This window comes from Lynx canadensis, chromosome D1 (assembly GCF_007474595.2).
Source record: "Lynx canadensis isolate LIC74 chromosome D1, mLynCan4.pri.v2, whole genome shotgun sequence".
In the NCBI taxonomy this organism is placed as follows: Eukaryota; Metazoa; Chordata; class Mammalia; order Carnivora; family Felidae; genus Lynx; species Lynx canadensis.
In genome coordinates, this window is record NC_044312.2 from 70,460,325 (window position 1) to 70,476,242 (window position 15,918).

General features: G+C 40.3%; 1 protein-coding gene across 1 annotated transcript in view; it reads left to right on the forward strand.

Annotated features, from left to right (window-relative positions):
- The window catches only part of SPON1 (spondin 1), a 261,395-nt gene that overhangs the window by 57,490 nt on the left and 187,987 nt on the right, over nucleotides 1–15,918 (forward strand).

Sequence of the window (15,918 nt, forward strand, 5' to 3'; positions counted from 1 at the left end):
GTTTCTGAATTCACAGGATTATTGGGATGATTATGTGGAGTAGTGGATATGAAGTGTTAGCAACAGCATAGAGCATAGACTCAATAAATGATGACATTATTGCCGTGACTGTGCATTCTGGGATGCCCTATATTTCCCATGTATCAATCACTTGCTAGGCTCTGGGCCCTAAGGATGCCATCAGGGCCCTTTCTCTGATTGTCTCTAAGGGAAGTCACAGTTATTGCGCACCTAACCCTTCTAGGCACCTGGGAGATCTTCCTTTATCAGCATGACCCAGCCGTTTACAGAGAAGGACACTGAGGCACAGAGAGGTTAATTATTTTTTTCAAAGTCATTCAGTAACTAAGAAATCCAACCCAGGTCTGCCTTGTTTGAAAGCCCACGCATCGTACTCTCTACCACCCCCATGCTGTCTTTGAGGACCCCAGGAGGCATATTTCACTTGGTTTGAAGGGGAAGTAAGTCTTCCTTCTCTTCCTGGTTCTTCCAAGGGAGATGGCTCTTCTCTTACTGAGGATTACTTACGCCTGCTAAATTACCAGTTCCCCCCAAGTCCATCTCTGTCTGTCTTAGCATCTCCAAAGTAGAAGGTGAAGTTCTTTTGTTTTTGTTTTTTTTTTAAACCAAGGGCTATACTGTGGACAGATTGATCAGGCAACACACACACACACACACACACACACACACACACACACACCAGCTCCACTGGAGCCTGCTCACTGTACTTGAAGCTCCCAAGCCAAGCTGGATTTAGGTTCAGGCCAGCTGGCTTGGTGCCAGGATCACAGTCTGTAAGAATCACTAAAACATCACTGCAAATGTAACGAGATGAGAGAAAATGATCTTTACCAGAACTGTCGAGAGCAAGCGTGACATGACAGCAATGATATTTATTATTATAAACAACACACCATGATTGCAATACACATAGTGATAGCATTGTGCCAGGAGCCTCTGTAACTATTTTACATACGTTAACTCATTTAAACCCTTCCAGCCCATTGAGGTTGGTACTGTTATCAGCACCTATTTTACAGATAAGAAGACTCCTTCCAGAAAGGTTAAGGAATCGGCCAGAGTCATACCACTAGTAAATAGGCTGTTGGATTCTCCCAGGCCCTTTACCATTGCCTCCTACTAGGTGTGCTTAAGTGACCAGAGATGGTGTCTAGGCTCCCTTCCAGGCTTCTTTGTTGCTAGGTGAGGTGTGCACATCCAGGGCCAAGACTTGAACTGCTCAGGGCAATAAAGAGAGAGTGAGAGTTGAGCTAGCAGTCTTCTGGCCTCCTCCTGCACAGTGCTCAGCCTCTCCTCCAAATGAATGTTGGGCAGATACTTAGAGAATATCATTTTGAAAGGAGGGCAGATTATCAGCTTGCACAGGGCACCCACGTGTCCTGGTCCAGCCCTGCTCCAAAGTCTGGCCCGCTGTGTTTGCTCTCAGTATGTGCAACAGCCCATATAGCATAGAGGATTAATCTGCTTTTCAGCAGGGAACACAATCCATTAGCTCTCAGGACTCAACCTCCACGGATCAGAGGCCACATGCCCAGAACAAGGTGACAGAAGGGCCACCGACAATGCTCATGGTCACCTCTGCACTGCTCCTCCCCCAGGTTGTCACATGCTTCTCAGGTCTGGGAGGTAGAGCGCATGCCCCTGGCAAAGGGAAGATAGAGCAGAAAGGGTAAATGACATGAATAAAATGAAAATAATCTGTTGAAAGAGATGCTAGTGTAGGAGAGGATGCCAACAACTGGTGAGAGGATACAGATAGGCACTGAGAGGTGAAGGTCTTTGTACAGAAAGAGGGCAAGATTTGGACCCAAATCTTCACGACCAGAAGAGGGACTGTCAAAAGCTATCCTGGATGATGCAGCCAACACAGACATTCAAATAATGTTTCTGATGTGTTAGAAAAACCTGTAAACATGTGGAGGCTCCCAGAACAAGTGGAAAAAACAAGACACAGCATTACACAAGCAATATGAACACGGCTATCTACACGTTTCCAAATATAAAGAGAGAAAAGTCTAGAAGGAAACAAACAAACCAAAACTACTGAGATAGTGGGGGACTTTTCTCCCCTTTACTTTTCTGTCTTTGTAAACTTTTCTAAAATAAATTTGTCCTGTAGAGCAATAAAGGCAAAATCCTCATTTTAATTTTTAAAAATCTGTATTGAAAGCTCTTTCGTAAAGCAAAGCAGCTGTCTTTCTTTCCATGACTTGCGCTAAAAAAATACCCATGGGAAACTAGAAAGAGGTTATTTAATGACTGGGATTATTTTCTTTGGATTCTTGCTCAGATTTTACTTAAATGGTTCAAAATCTCTTCCTGGAAAGATCAAGCAATAATAACGTACATTAATTTCACTCCCAGAAAAATTAAAGATGTGAAATTTAGCCATAAGAGATGATCAGAATAGCCTAAAAATTGTAAGCAACAGAATGTTCAACACCCTGAAGTTTGTTAGGTTAAAGAGTAGACTATCCATACTATGGGCTATTATGCAATCATAGAGAAATTTTATTGAGAGATACACTGAGTACAAAAGAAAGTAGTTCATGATGTGCTATTGAGTAAAAAAGCAGGTCACAAGACACTAGCTACCCTATTTTCTAGAATGGCATATATTCCTGTGCATATATGTATAATCTGAAAAGATACACATCAATAATGCTCTCTTGGGGGTAGTAAAATTATGAGTAATGTCTGTTTCATAATGTTTTCTTCTCTATGTGTTCTAATTTTCCTACATTGAAGAAGTACCTCTTGCATAATAATAATGAAAAGTTTATTCCTGCTGCTCTTCACCAGGATCTTCTCCTTTGGTATTAATATAATTTGCTAGCGTAAGGTATTGGGGGAACACATCCCTTCAGCTACAATATACTGAGGGCTTGTTATAGGTATTGAATGCTTTGTGAATTTATTCTTTATGTCAACCAAGCAAGATGGGTTTTATTATCCTCATTTTTCAGATGAGGAAAACTGACTCATAAGGCCAAGTGGACTTGGCCAAAGTCATCCAACTGGAAAGTGGTGGAACCGAGATGTAATCCAGATCTATCTGACTCAAACATTCACATGCTTTCCATCTACAACACTACTTCACACAAATGTCCAGAGAAAAAAATAAATATTTATGAGATGATACCAAAGGACCTATCTTCCCTCATTCTCCACCATAACTGACCCTAAGTGTTAGTGTCACCTGTACTTTCTGATGCAACAATCCATATTTAGATGTACTACTATCCTCTCCCTCAGACTCAGCTCACCCACTACCAAGATCAATAACGACTTGAGGACAGAATGCTTAAGCAACCACTGTCCCAACTGAGGATTATCACATTACTACCCCTGAGAGGCATCCTTGGTTGTGATGCCCTGTACTGACTACTGGGCTCCTAAGTTGTTCCCCTACTTTCATCTCACATCCCCTCAACAGAAGTCCCTTCTTAAACCAAGGCCCTAGTTTCTAAACCTACCCTCTCCTGCCAGATGTGCCCCAAGACCATGCTCATGGGACCACTTTCCTGGTGCGGATGCCATTCCAAGTTCCTGTTCCAAATATCCAGCTTCTCCTTGGTTCTCATGTAGGAACTGGAGCCCTGACCCTGACCACCAGCCCTGATCTCTGTCTGAAGCTCAGCTTCATGAAGATAAAGGTCCAAGATGCCACCTACATGAACTTCTGGATAGTATTCTCTCAGATGTCCCACTGCCATGAGGTCCACCCACTTGTTAGAATGCTTGAGACTCCATCTGGGATCTTGACATTGTTTAGGTTATTCTCTTGAGGCTTATGTCTGCCATACCAGAAAGGGTGAGACAACCTATCCGGAGAGAATATAGATCAGAGTTGAGGAGGGGGATCAAGATTAGATTTTTTAAAAATTTCTTAACGTTTATTTATTTTTGAGACAGAGAGAGACAGAGCATGAACGGGGGAGGGTCAGAGAGAGAGGGAGACACAGAATCCAAAACAGGCTCCAGGCTCTGAGCTGTCAGCACAGAGCCTGATGTGGGGCTTGAGCTCACGGACCGCAAGATCATGACCTGAGCCGAAGTCAGACACCCAACCGACCAAGCTACCCAGGCACCCCAAGATTAGATTTTTAAAAAGAAGTATTGTGTATTCAAGTCTGAAAAGAAAGTGATGTCATAAATAGGATGAGGGAAGAGTAGACACCCTAAGGGTAAAGGCAGGTCATGAGGCACCTTTCAAAATGGGTATGGCATGTGATTCAGGACTAAGAGTGTGATTAATGAAAAGTTCTGAAAACTTTTGCAGTCATGCTGATGACATAGCTTAGAAAGCTAGTATTGAAAAGTCTGCTCATGACCAGATGCCCAACGAGTTGCCTGAACTATAGGTTGCTGAGCATTCTGGAAATTAAACCTGGTCTCCCTGTTTGAACCTGGATTGCTGTACCTGGCTCACTTGGCTAGATGAAGACCAGTCACAGGTCTCTTAAGCTCTCTCTTGAAGGGAGCCAAGCAGCCTGCTTCACCATCAAATCTCTCCCAAGTGACTTTAAACTTAAACTTAGCAGGGTGCCTGGGTGGCTCAGTCAGTTAAGCGTCCCCGCATCGGGCTCTGTGCTGACAGCTCAGAGCCTGGAGCCTGCTTCGGATTCTGTGTCTCCCTCTCTCTCTACCCCTCCCCCACTCATGCTCTGTCTCTCTGTCTCAAAAATAAATAAATATTTTTAAAAATTTTTTTTAAATAAAACATCCTTATTTTAGAAAATTTAGAAATACAAAAGGCACAGAAAGGAAAGAAAAATCACCCATAATACTACTACCAGACACAACCGCCCATTGTAATATGTCTTAATTTTTTGGTCTCAGGTAGTCAGGAAAAAAAAATCAGAGATTGAAATGAGTGGTGAAGGCTTTATTTAGTCATTTGGAGGATGGCTAACGTGGTGGCTTTACTCAGACCACATGGAGTGTGGAGATTCTGGGAGACAAGGGGAGACTAACCTGGACTTGGACAGATTAGTTAACCCATCTACATCACAGTTGTTTCTTCAAAGGTAGCTTAATGATGCTTATCAGTTATTTTTAGTTGGGGGGGGGGAGGGATTGGAAACCATATATGTAAAGGCCTTGGCCAATATAGTGCTCAAAAATGGTAGCTATTATTATTATTATTACAGTTAAGGCTATTAATAACCATCTAGAAAAACAAAGAGCAGGTTTTCATAGACCCAAGGCTTATTGGAAGAAGCTGATATTTTCTGAAAAGCAAACAACTTTGGGAGCGTTCTCTGAATCGGAAGAAACAACCTTCTGTTCAATGCCTAATTACCATCTGGTAACTGAGGTTGTGGATAAACAACTGTATTTACCTGAGGTGGCTTCGATGTCTTGGAAAACATTCTTTGTTTCAGTACTGGGCCAAGGGTCTTAGTCTTATCCCCCATTGGAATCTTTGCCAGAGGCAACTGGAAAGAGCACAGGCTTTGGCTTCAGACAGCGCTAGGTCAGAATGGATCATTCTGAGTTTCATGTCCTCATCTGTAAAATGGAAATAATTATTCCCATCAAGGACTCAATTATGCGACCATACTAAGTATCTGGCACATAGAAAATGTTAATTAAATATTAATTACTTTTGGCTTTTCTGATATAGTCACCTAAAATCATCCCAAAGTTTTTAAATGTTTAAAAGTTACGAAAGTTCTCTGTGACTGCCAGTAAAGGGGGTTCTAACTGGAATCTGGGTGCACAAGTCCAAGAAAGTCACATTGTTTAGAAATCCACCCTCACATCAACAAAGCTGCAAAAGGGAAACTAAGCACCCTTTAAGAAAATATGAAGCAAAGTACTATTTACATTTACCAAGTACTTATGTGTGGAGTGGGGTATTTAGTTGTTATAGGCCGTATAGGCAGTATATGTGGTTCCGTGGGACTAAGCTTGACTAGAGAGAAACTTCTTACCTAAGATAAGGGGATGGCACTATTAGGAGGGACTGTGGCACAGGGAAACAGCATAAACATTAGAGCCAGGTAGGGCTCAATCCTGGCTCTACCACTGTTGGACTTGGACGGGTTAGTTAACCCATCATGTCACAGTTGTTTCTTCAAGGATAGGCTTAATAATGCATACCAGTTTTGATGGGGGGGGGGAGTGGGGTGGGAATGGAAACCATAGATGTAAAGGCCTTGGCCAATATAGTACTCAAAAATGGTAATTATTATTATTATTATTATTATTATTATTATTATTATAGTTAAGGCTATTAATAACCATCTAGAAAAACAGTCCCAAGTCAGAAGGAAGTCCAAGGAGTTGTCTAAGAGAGCTAAGGCAGATATTATAGCCCGAACATAGAGCTGGGAATCTCACAACCAAAGGGAGGAGGCAGGTATACCTAGTTATGTATCAGGCTCTGTGCTATGTAGTGGGAAAGCAAGGAAAAAAAAATACCAAAAGACATCATGCCTGCCCTCGTGTAGCTTACAGGTTATTAGAGAAGTAGCCATTAATCAAGCAAACAAATGCATGTAAAATTAAAAACTAAAGTGTCTAAAAGGAAAGAGATGTGTCCTGTGAGAACATATAAGGGAGGGAATTGCCACGTGGAAGAAGGCAGGGAAGTCTTTTCAATGAAAAAATAAGTGAGCTGAGGTTAAGTAAAGGACGGAGGGGAAGGAAGAGACGAGAGGGAAAGAAGGAAGAAGAGGGGGAGATGGAGAGAGGGAAAGGACGGGAGGGAAAAGGAAATACGAATTTGTCGGGCTTTGGCAGGAGAAGACACAAGTCCAGTGTAGCCAAGTGCAGAAAACAAGGAGGGAGATAGCACGGTATGAGGCTAGAGAGGTAGGAAGGCAGAGATTCAAGTTTGTTAAGGATTTCCGTCTTGGTTTTAGAAGCAATGAAAAGCTTGATTCTGGAAGCAATGAAATTGTTCTAAGGAGGGGGATATTGTAATTGTATTTGTGTTTTTGAAAGATCACTTTGGCTTGCCATATAGAGAACAAATTGGAGAAAGGCAAGAGACAAGGTACAAAGGCTACTTAGAATAACTTTATATTAGTTCAGATTAAAAATGACATAGCTTAGTCTGGGGTAGTAGTAATGATGGTTGTAGGAATTCAGGAGATATTTGGAAGGTAAAATGGACAGCTACTGGATGTGAAGGGGGGGGAGGGAGGAAAGAACCCAGGTGGACATCCAGTGTTTCTGACTCGCACAACTGAATTAGGGCCAGGCTAGACAGAGGATAGTTACGTTAGTTGCTGACAAGGTGGATTTGAGGTGGTTTTAATCCAACAGGAAATGCAAATAGAAGATAGGAGGTCAGAGATACATGTCTGGAGACCAGAGGAATGACCAAGGCTGGAAAGATAAACTTGTGACTCATCCACACATAGGTAGTAATTAAAGCCATGAGTTGGATGAGATCACCTGCAGAGACAGAATAAAGTCACAACTGGAGAGGGCTTAGGACTAGCCTTGAGCCATTTCAGATTCAAAGACTGGTAGAGGAGGATAAGCAGCCAAAGAAAGTGGAGGAGACAGGAAAGTGGAGGTGTCGGTAGGACAGGAAGGAGCTATGACACTAAAGCCAAGCAGAGAGAGAGTGCTTCAAGAAGAAAGACTACATAGTATTTACTGGATTAAGCACTGCAGAAGGCACTGATGGTCTTAGCTAGAGCTGTCTGGGTACCGTGATGTTCCCCAAACTCCTGGGATTGGGCTGAGAATAAGTGGGAGGTGAAGTGAAGGCAGAAAGCCAAGCCAATGCCTTCAAGCATTTCGTGACAGAGAGAGAAAACACTGTAACTGGGGAGAAATGGAGGAATCACTGAGGATTGCTTAATTTTTCAATGGGAAAGACTCCAATGTGCTTAATAGGCTAAAGGGAATGATTTTGTGGGGGCAAAAGTTGAATCTGGAGGGGCAAGATGTAATTGTTAGAGTCAGGTAGAAGTGATGGGAGCAAAGCAGAGATGTAGGCAAAGTAAGACTCCTCTATTATAAACAGCAAGAAGGAGGACAGGGTAGATGCAGCCGAGAAAATGAAGGACTTTACATCTGATGACTTCTGTTTTTTCCTGTAAAGTAAGAAGCAAGGTAAAACAATAAGAGTAAAGAAGAGAGATAAAGATCAGAGGTTTGGGGAGAGTGGAGGAGATTTGAGATCATCGTTGTCAAGAATGGGAAAGTAAAATGATAAATAGAAAGTATTTTACTAGAGTCTAATCTGCTGAGGTTTTATCAGATACACAGAGCAGTATAGCAGGACAGACTCAAGGCTAGGAGTCAATTAATATAGGAGACAATCAGTCTTATCACGGGGTGAGCAGTTTATCTTAGGTTAGGATTTCGTCACATCAGGAAGATACAATGACAGAGAGGTAAGGAAGTTTTTAGAGTTTGTATATTGTATATGTAAAAATAAAGACTTACAAGAAAATAACACAGGGGCGCCTGGGTGGCTCTGTTGGTTGAGCATCTGACTCTTGGTTCCAGCTCAGGTAGTGATCTCACGGTTTCATGGGTTCAAGCTCCCCAGGACAACACAGAGCCTGCTCGGGACTGTCCCTCTGTCTCTCTGCCCCTTCCCCACTTGCACTCTCTCTGTCTCTCCAAAAATAAATGAATAAACTTAAAACAAAAAAGATAACACACTGTTGACAAAGACGAGCTAGGAAAGGGGACTTGCCCTTCTAGATTTTAAAATATATTACAGGGGCGCCTGGGTGGCGCAGTCGGTTAAGCGTCCGACTTCAGCCAGGTCACGATCTCGCGGTCCGTGAGTTCGAGCCCCGCGTCAGGCTCTGGGCTGATGGCTCGGAGCCTGGAGCCTGTTTCTGATTCTGTGTCTCCCTCTCTCTCTGCCCCTCCCCCGTTCATGCTCTGTCTCTCTCTGTCCCAAAAATAAATAAACGTTGAAAAAAAAAATTTTAAATATATTACAGTGCTGTGGGCAGGGGGTGGGCAGGAGACCAAAATGAAAAGCCCAGAAACGTGTTTGGGAACGGTATAGGATTCGGTTGAATATATGCTCCATTTGTCTGGGAAAGTCTCAGTTTTGCCTGTTATTCCAGAACAATGGTTAGTAACACCCTCTTCATCCTTGTTTGGACAATAAACTACATTGTCATCCTATAGATGACAGAGGTGGCATCATAAAATCCCCCACAAAATGGGGGAAAGATGGATTAAGTAGTGTGAAAGTAATTCACGGTGTGGACTTCTGGTGTCCCATCCCACATGTAAGAAGCTTGGAAGTCACCACTCCATTCTAACAGCAAGTAAAGTCATCTGTAAGCTAAAGAAAGTCAAAGGTAAAGAAAAAATTCTGAAAGAAACCGGAGTGTGTGTGTGTGGGTGGGTGGGTGGGGGGGGGGGGGACACTTACCTATATAGGAATAAAGATAAAAATTATATCCAATTTCTCCTCAGAAACCATGCAAATATGAGGAGAGTGGAGTGAAATACTTAATGTGTTGAAACAAAATACCAACTGAGAATTCTGTGCTCTCTGAAGTTATTCTTCAAATGTGAAGAGGAAATAAAGACTGTCAGGCAAATCAAAATTGAAGGAATTTGTTGTCAGTAGACCTGTCTTGCAAGAAATGCTTTAGAAGTTATTTATAGAGAAGAAAAATAATATAATTCAGAAACTTGGATCTTCATAAAGAAGAGCATCAAAGAAGGAATAAGTGAAGGAATAAAATAGTTTTTATTGTTTGTTATTCTTAACTGAACTAACAGATAACAGTTTGTTCAAAATAATAATAGCAATAATACATTCAATTATGTATGTTTACATCTATATACATGCTACGTATAAATGAAATGAATGACAACAACAGTGTAAGGGACCAGAGGAAGGAACTGGGAATCTTTGGTCATTATAAAGTGACTGCACTATCTGTAAAACAGTATAGTGTTATTTAAAAGTAGGCTTGAACTAGTTATAAATGTATACTATGAATTCTAGGACAACCACTATAAAAGCCAAAAAAAAAAAAAAAGGAAGTATAATTGATTTGCTAAGAAAGGAGAGAAAATAGAATCATATAAAATGTTCAAAGCCAAAAATGACAGAAGTGTGAAAGGCAAAAATAAAAACAAAAAAGGGCAACCAATAGAAAATAAATGTGGCAAATATTAATCCAACTATATCAATAATCACCTTAAACATGAATAGTCTAAATATACCAACTAAAAGACAGATTGACAGAGTGAATCAAAAACAAGACCCTGATGTGTTGTCTATAAGAAATTCACTTTAAAAATAAAGACACATATAAATTAAAAGCAGAATGATAAAGATACACAGTGCTAACACTAATCATAAGAAAGAAAGAGTAGCTGTAGTGATATCAGACAGAGCAGACTTCAGAGCAAGGAATGTTATCAGGAATAAGAGGAACATGACATAATGATAAAGGGTTAAGTACTCCAAGATGACATAATAATCCTTAATATGTATGCACCTAACAACAGAGCATCAAAATATGTGATGTGAAAACTGGTAGAGCTACAAGGAGAAATAGATGAATCCACTATCATAGTTGGAGACTTCAACACCCCTCTATTAGAAATGGACAGATCTACCAGTCAGAAAATCAGTAAGGACATAGTCAAACTCAACAGTACTATCAATAAAGTGGATATAATTGACATCTATAGACTACTTCATCTAACTATAGTAGATTACACATTCTTCTCAAGCTCACATGAAATATTCACCAAGATACACCACATTCTGGGCCATAAAACACACCTTAACAAATACAAAGAAATCATACAATGTCTGCTCCCAGACTACAATGAAATTAAGTTTGAAATCAATAACAGAAAGATAGCTGAAAAATCCCCATAAACAGCACATTTCTTTTTTTTTTTTTTTATAAATAGCACATTTCTAACCAACACATGAGTCAAGGAAGAAATTTCAAAAGAATTTTAAAAATATTTAAACTAAATGAAAATGAAAATACAATTTATCAAAATGTGTAGAATATAGCGAAAGCAATGCTTAAGGAAAATTTATAGCATTGAATGTATACATTAGAAAAGAAAGGGGCGCCTGGGTGGCTCAGTCGGTTAAGCTTCCAACTTCAGCTCAGGTCATGATCTCACAGTCTGTGAGTTCGAGCCCCACGTAGGGCCCTGTGCTGACAGCTCAGAGCCTGGAGCCTGCTTCGGATTCTGTGTCTCCCTCTCTCTTTGCCCCCTCCCTGCTCATGCTCTGTCTCTTTCACTCTCAAAAATGAATAGATGTTAAAAAAAATTAATGAAAAAAAATAAAGAAAAGAAAAAGGTCTAAGAGCAATAATCTCAGCTTCCACCTTAGGAAACTAGAAAAAGAAAGAAAATTGCATCGAAAGTAAGCAGAAGAGAAGTAATAAAAATGAGAGCAGAAATCAATGAAATTGAAAACAAGAAACCAATAGAGAAAACTAACAAAATCAAAAGATTGGCTCTTTGAAAAGATAAAAAAAAAAAAAAAAGATGAACCCCTAGCTAAAATAAAATAAAAAAAAGAGAGAGAGAGAGAAAACAAAAATCACTAATATCAGAAATGAAAGACGTAACATTACTATAGATCCAATGGACACTAAAGGAATAATAAAGGGCTGTTATGAACAACTCTATGGCCATAAGTGTATAACCTACATGAAATGGACCAATTCCTTAACAGACACAATCTGTCAAAACTTACACAAGAAGAAATAGGCAATCTGAATAGACCTGTATCTATTGTATCTATTAAAGAACTGAATTTCTAATTAATAACCTTCCAAAACAGAAAGCACCAGACCCAGATGGGCTCACTGGTGAATTCTACAAACATTGAATGATGAAATTATACCAACATTCTACTTTCTAACTCATTCTATGATGCCTGTGTTACCCTAACACCAAAACTAGACAAAAATTTGCAAAAAAAAGAAAAAAAACCCTGCAGACTCATATTTTTCATGAAGGTAGATGCAAAATTCCTCAACAAAAATGTTAACAAATCAAATTCAGCAATGTATAAAAATTACATATACCATAATCAAGTGGAATTTATCCCAGGTAATGCAAGGCTGGTTCAACATTTGACAATCAGTTAATGTAATCCTTCACTTTCAACAGACTGAAGAAGAAAAATCATGTGATTATTTCAATAGATGTGGAAAAAGCATTTGACAAAACCCAATACCCACTCATAATAAAAACCCTCAGCAAACTAGGAATAGAGAGGAATGTCCTCAACTTGATAAAAAGCATCTACAAACAAAACCTATACCTAATATCATACTTACTGGTAAGAAACTTGAAGCTTTCTTAGTAAGATCAAGAACAAGGCAAGTATGTCCCCTCTCACCACTACTTTTCAACATCATACTGGAAATTCTAGATAATGCAATAAGAGAAGAAAAGGAAATAAAAAGTTATACAGAATGGGAAAGAAGAAATAAAACTCTTTTTTTTCTTTGATGACCTGATAGTCTATGTAGGAAAATCTGAAAGAATCAACAAAAAACCTCGTGGAACTAATAAGCAATTATAACAAAAGATTAATGGTTGCCAGGGGTTGGAGGGAGGGGAGCATGAATAGGCAGAATACAGAGGATTTTTAAGGCAGTGAAACTATTCAGTATAATACTGTAATACTTACTTCAATGGTGAATACATGTCATTATACATTTTTCAAAACCCATAGAATATACAGCACCAAGAGTGAACCCTCATGTAAACTCTGGACTTTGAGTGCTGATGATGTGTCAGTGTAGGTTCATCAGTTATAACAAATGTACCGCTCTGGTGTCAGATATTGGTAATACAGAAAGTTGTTCATGTGTGAGGACAGGGAGTCTATAGGAACTCTGGACTTCCTCCTCAATTTTGTTGGAAACCTAAAACTGCTCTTCAAAAATTAAGGTTAGGGGCACCTGGGTGGCTCAGTCAGTTAAACGTCTGACTTCGGCTCAGGTCATGATCTCACGGTTTGTGAGTTCGAGCCCCGCATCAGGCCCTGTGCTCTCGGTTCAGAGCCTGGAGCCTGCTTGGGATTCTGTGTCTCCTTCTCTCTCTGCCCCTCCCCCTCCCCTGCTCACGCTCTGTCTCTGTCTCTCAAAAAATGAATAAATGTTAAAAAATTTTTTTTTTAAATTAAGTTTAGGGACGCCTGGGAGACTTGGTTAAGCATCTGACTCTTAATTTTGGCTAGGGTCATGATCCCAGAGTCTTGGGATAGAGCCCCGCCTCGGGTCTATGCTAAGCATGGAGCCTGCTTGAGATTCTCTCTTTCTACCCTCTGCCCCTCTTCCCTGTTCGCTCTCTCACTCTCTCTAAAATAAATAAATAAATAAATAAATAAATAAATAAATAAATAAATGTGCTAATTTTTTAAATTAGTTCATAGTGTGGAAAAAGTGGAGTTGGAGCCCTATTCCATCATATTAAAAAATAAAATCTAAATGCATTGAAAACCAAAACACGGAAGGTAAAGTTATAAAGCCAACGGAAAAAAATATTGGAAAATATCTCTGTGGTCTCAGGCAAGACCACAAAAGTGCAAGCCATAGAAGAGAAATTGGTAAATTTGACTAGATGCAAGTTATGTCTATTAAGTGAAAAATTCCAAAAGTAAGATTAACAGCTGGGTGACAGAAAGATATTTGTAAATGATTGGGGATTCATATCTAGAAAGTACTACAAATCAGCAAGAAAAAGACCGGAAAATCCACCAGCAAAAATTCTGATGAGGCAATTCACAGAAGGAGAAACCTGATAAATTTGTGAAGAGCTGCTCAAAGTTGCTAGCATTAAATGAAAACAAGATACCACTTTACATCCATCAGATGAGAAACAATTAGAAAGCCCAATAATCCTAAGTACTGGTGAGGATATGGGAAAACGGGAACACTTGTGACTAGCTAATAGAATGAATGGTGTAGACATTCTGTACAACGGTCTTGCAGTACTTAGTGAAATTAATATGTTTATATCCACAACCCAATAGCTTTGCAATCCCACTCCATGGTTTATATTGGTAAGAAACTCTCATGTGGGTTCCCAAGCAGAGCAGCGTGAAGGTCTTCATTGCAGCATGTTTGTGGAGGTAAAGATCTGGAAGTCAGCTGACTGCTCCTCACTGGGAAAATGGATAAGTAAAATGTGGTCTGTGCATGCAGTGGAATTCTAGGCAGCAGTCAGAAGCAACGAATTACGTTCACATACGGTAACAGTGGCATACGGGCATTCCCACTTTTTGAAAGTTCGCTTTCTACCACCCCGCTTTTACACAAGACCTACTCTAGTGTGTGTTTTCACCAACTGAGGGAGGTCCACAGACGGTTTTCACTTTCGTGAAAAAAGGCAAGAAGTGAAAATAGCATGCAGCATTTGTTGGGCAGTGAGCTGTTCGGAGGCAGTGCACCCCTGAGCAGCGAGAGTGGCCTGGCCAACCTCCTTCCCCCGGAACGGTGCTCAGCATCCCCGCATCAAGCCCCACGGCTTTGAACTGTATCTGTGAGCATCTGTGTTTCCTCTTGATTTGTTGTGTGCATCTGTTAGCAAGATGTGCCTCAAGGTGTCAGAAGAGCCTTAGAGACGTTATTTTTGGGGTCTGGGAACGCTCAAAAAATTTTCCACATAAATTAATGGTAACTGCTTCTTTAGTTTATGCCATGTCAGCTTACAAACGGTTTCATAGGTATGCTGTACTTTCAGATAGTGGGGGACACCAGTGAGGGGCGCCTGGGTGGCTCAGTTGGTTAAGCCTCCGACTTCGGCTCAGGTCACGATCTCGTGGTATGTGAGTTCGAGCCCCGTGTCGGGCTCTGTGCTGACAGCTCAGAGCCTGGAGCCTGTTTCAGATTCTGTGTCTCCCTCTCTCTGACCCTCCCCCATTCATGCTCTATCTCTCTCTGTCTCAAAAATAAATAAACGTTAAAAAAAAATTAAAAAAAAAAAGAATGTAAAGATGAATAAAATAGGAGATTGCCTTTGCTTTGTCCAGTGATAAAAATATATGATGAACTAAGGAGCTTGAGTGACTTCATTTTTTTTTTTTTTTTTTGCCTGGTGTCCTAAAAGGAATATGAATTTTTAAAAGTAAAATAAATACAATACAGATATTATCTTATTAAATTGCATTTGAAGATTAAATGAGTAATTCAGATCGTATCTAGCACATACTAAACACTCCATAAATGTTATCGATTATTGTTATTAGCACTACTCATGACATAGCTCCTGCCAGTCGATTGGAGTTGGCACGAAAGACCAACTGAATTTAGATGATTTCCCTCAAGAGATCCCTCCAGGTCTAACAGTCTATAACAGTACTAGAGGGATAGGCAAGTCTCGGCAGCAGACCCAGAAGCAAGCAGGAGATATGCTGAGTCTTGGGGAATGGAAGTGGCTACCAGGTTTTTTTGCAGTGTCCAAGGAAACCTTGAAGGTTAACTTGGGAGAACACCGATACAATGCACAAACTAGGAAAGTAGAGACCACAAAGTAAATAGTGCCATGAAGCTTAGAGAGAGTTTAAGTACTTCGGTGTACTTCCTCCAAAGGGGTGTTTTCTTCTAGCATTTTGATTTCACCTTATAAAACTGTAGCTGAATTGCAAATGTTAGCTATTCAGAGGGTGTTGGCTTTGGATTATTCCTTCCTCTTCTTCCTCCTCCCCCTCTTCTTCCTGCTTCCTTGAAGTGGGACCCAGCTTATCTTAGCGAACTAAGCAAGATCATCACCTAGTGGTCTGTTTCTCAAAGTGCTGACACAAGATCCTGGTCCCAGAGAGCAGGGAACATGTGCCAAATCCCTGCCCTCATGTTAATTCAACAAGCATTGACTGGGACTCTATGCCAGGCACTATTCTGGTGTCTGGGGATATAGAGCTGCTAACACAAAATGACAGGTTTAAAAATAAAA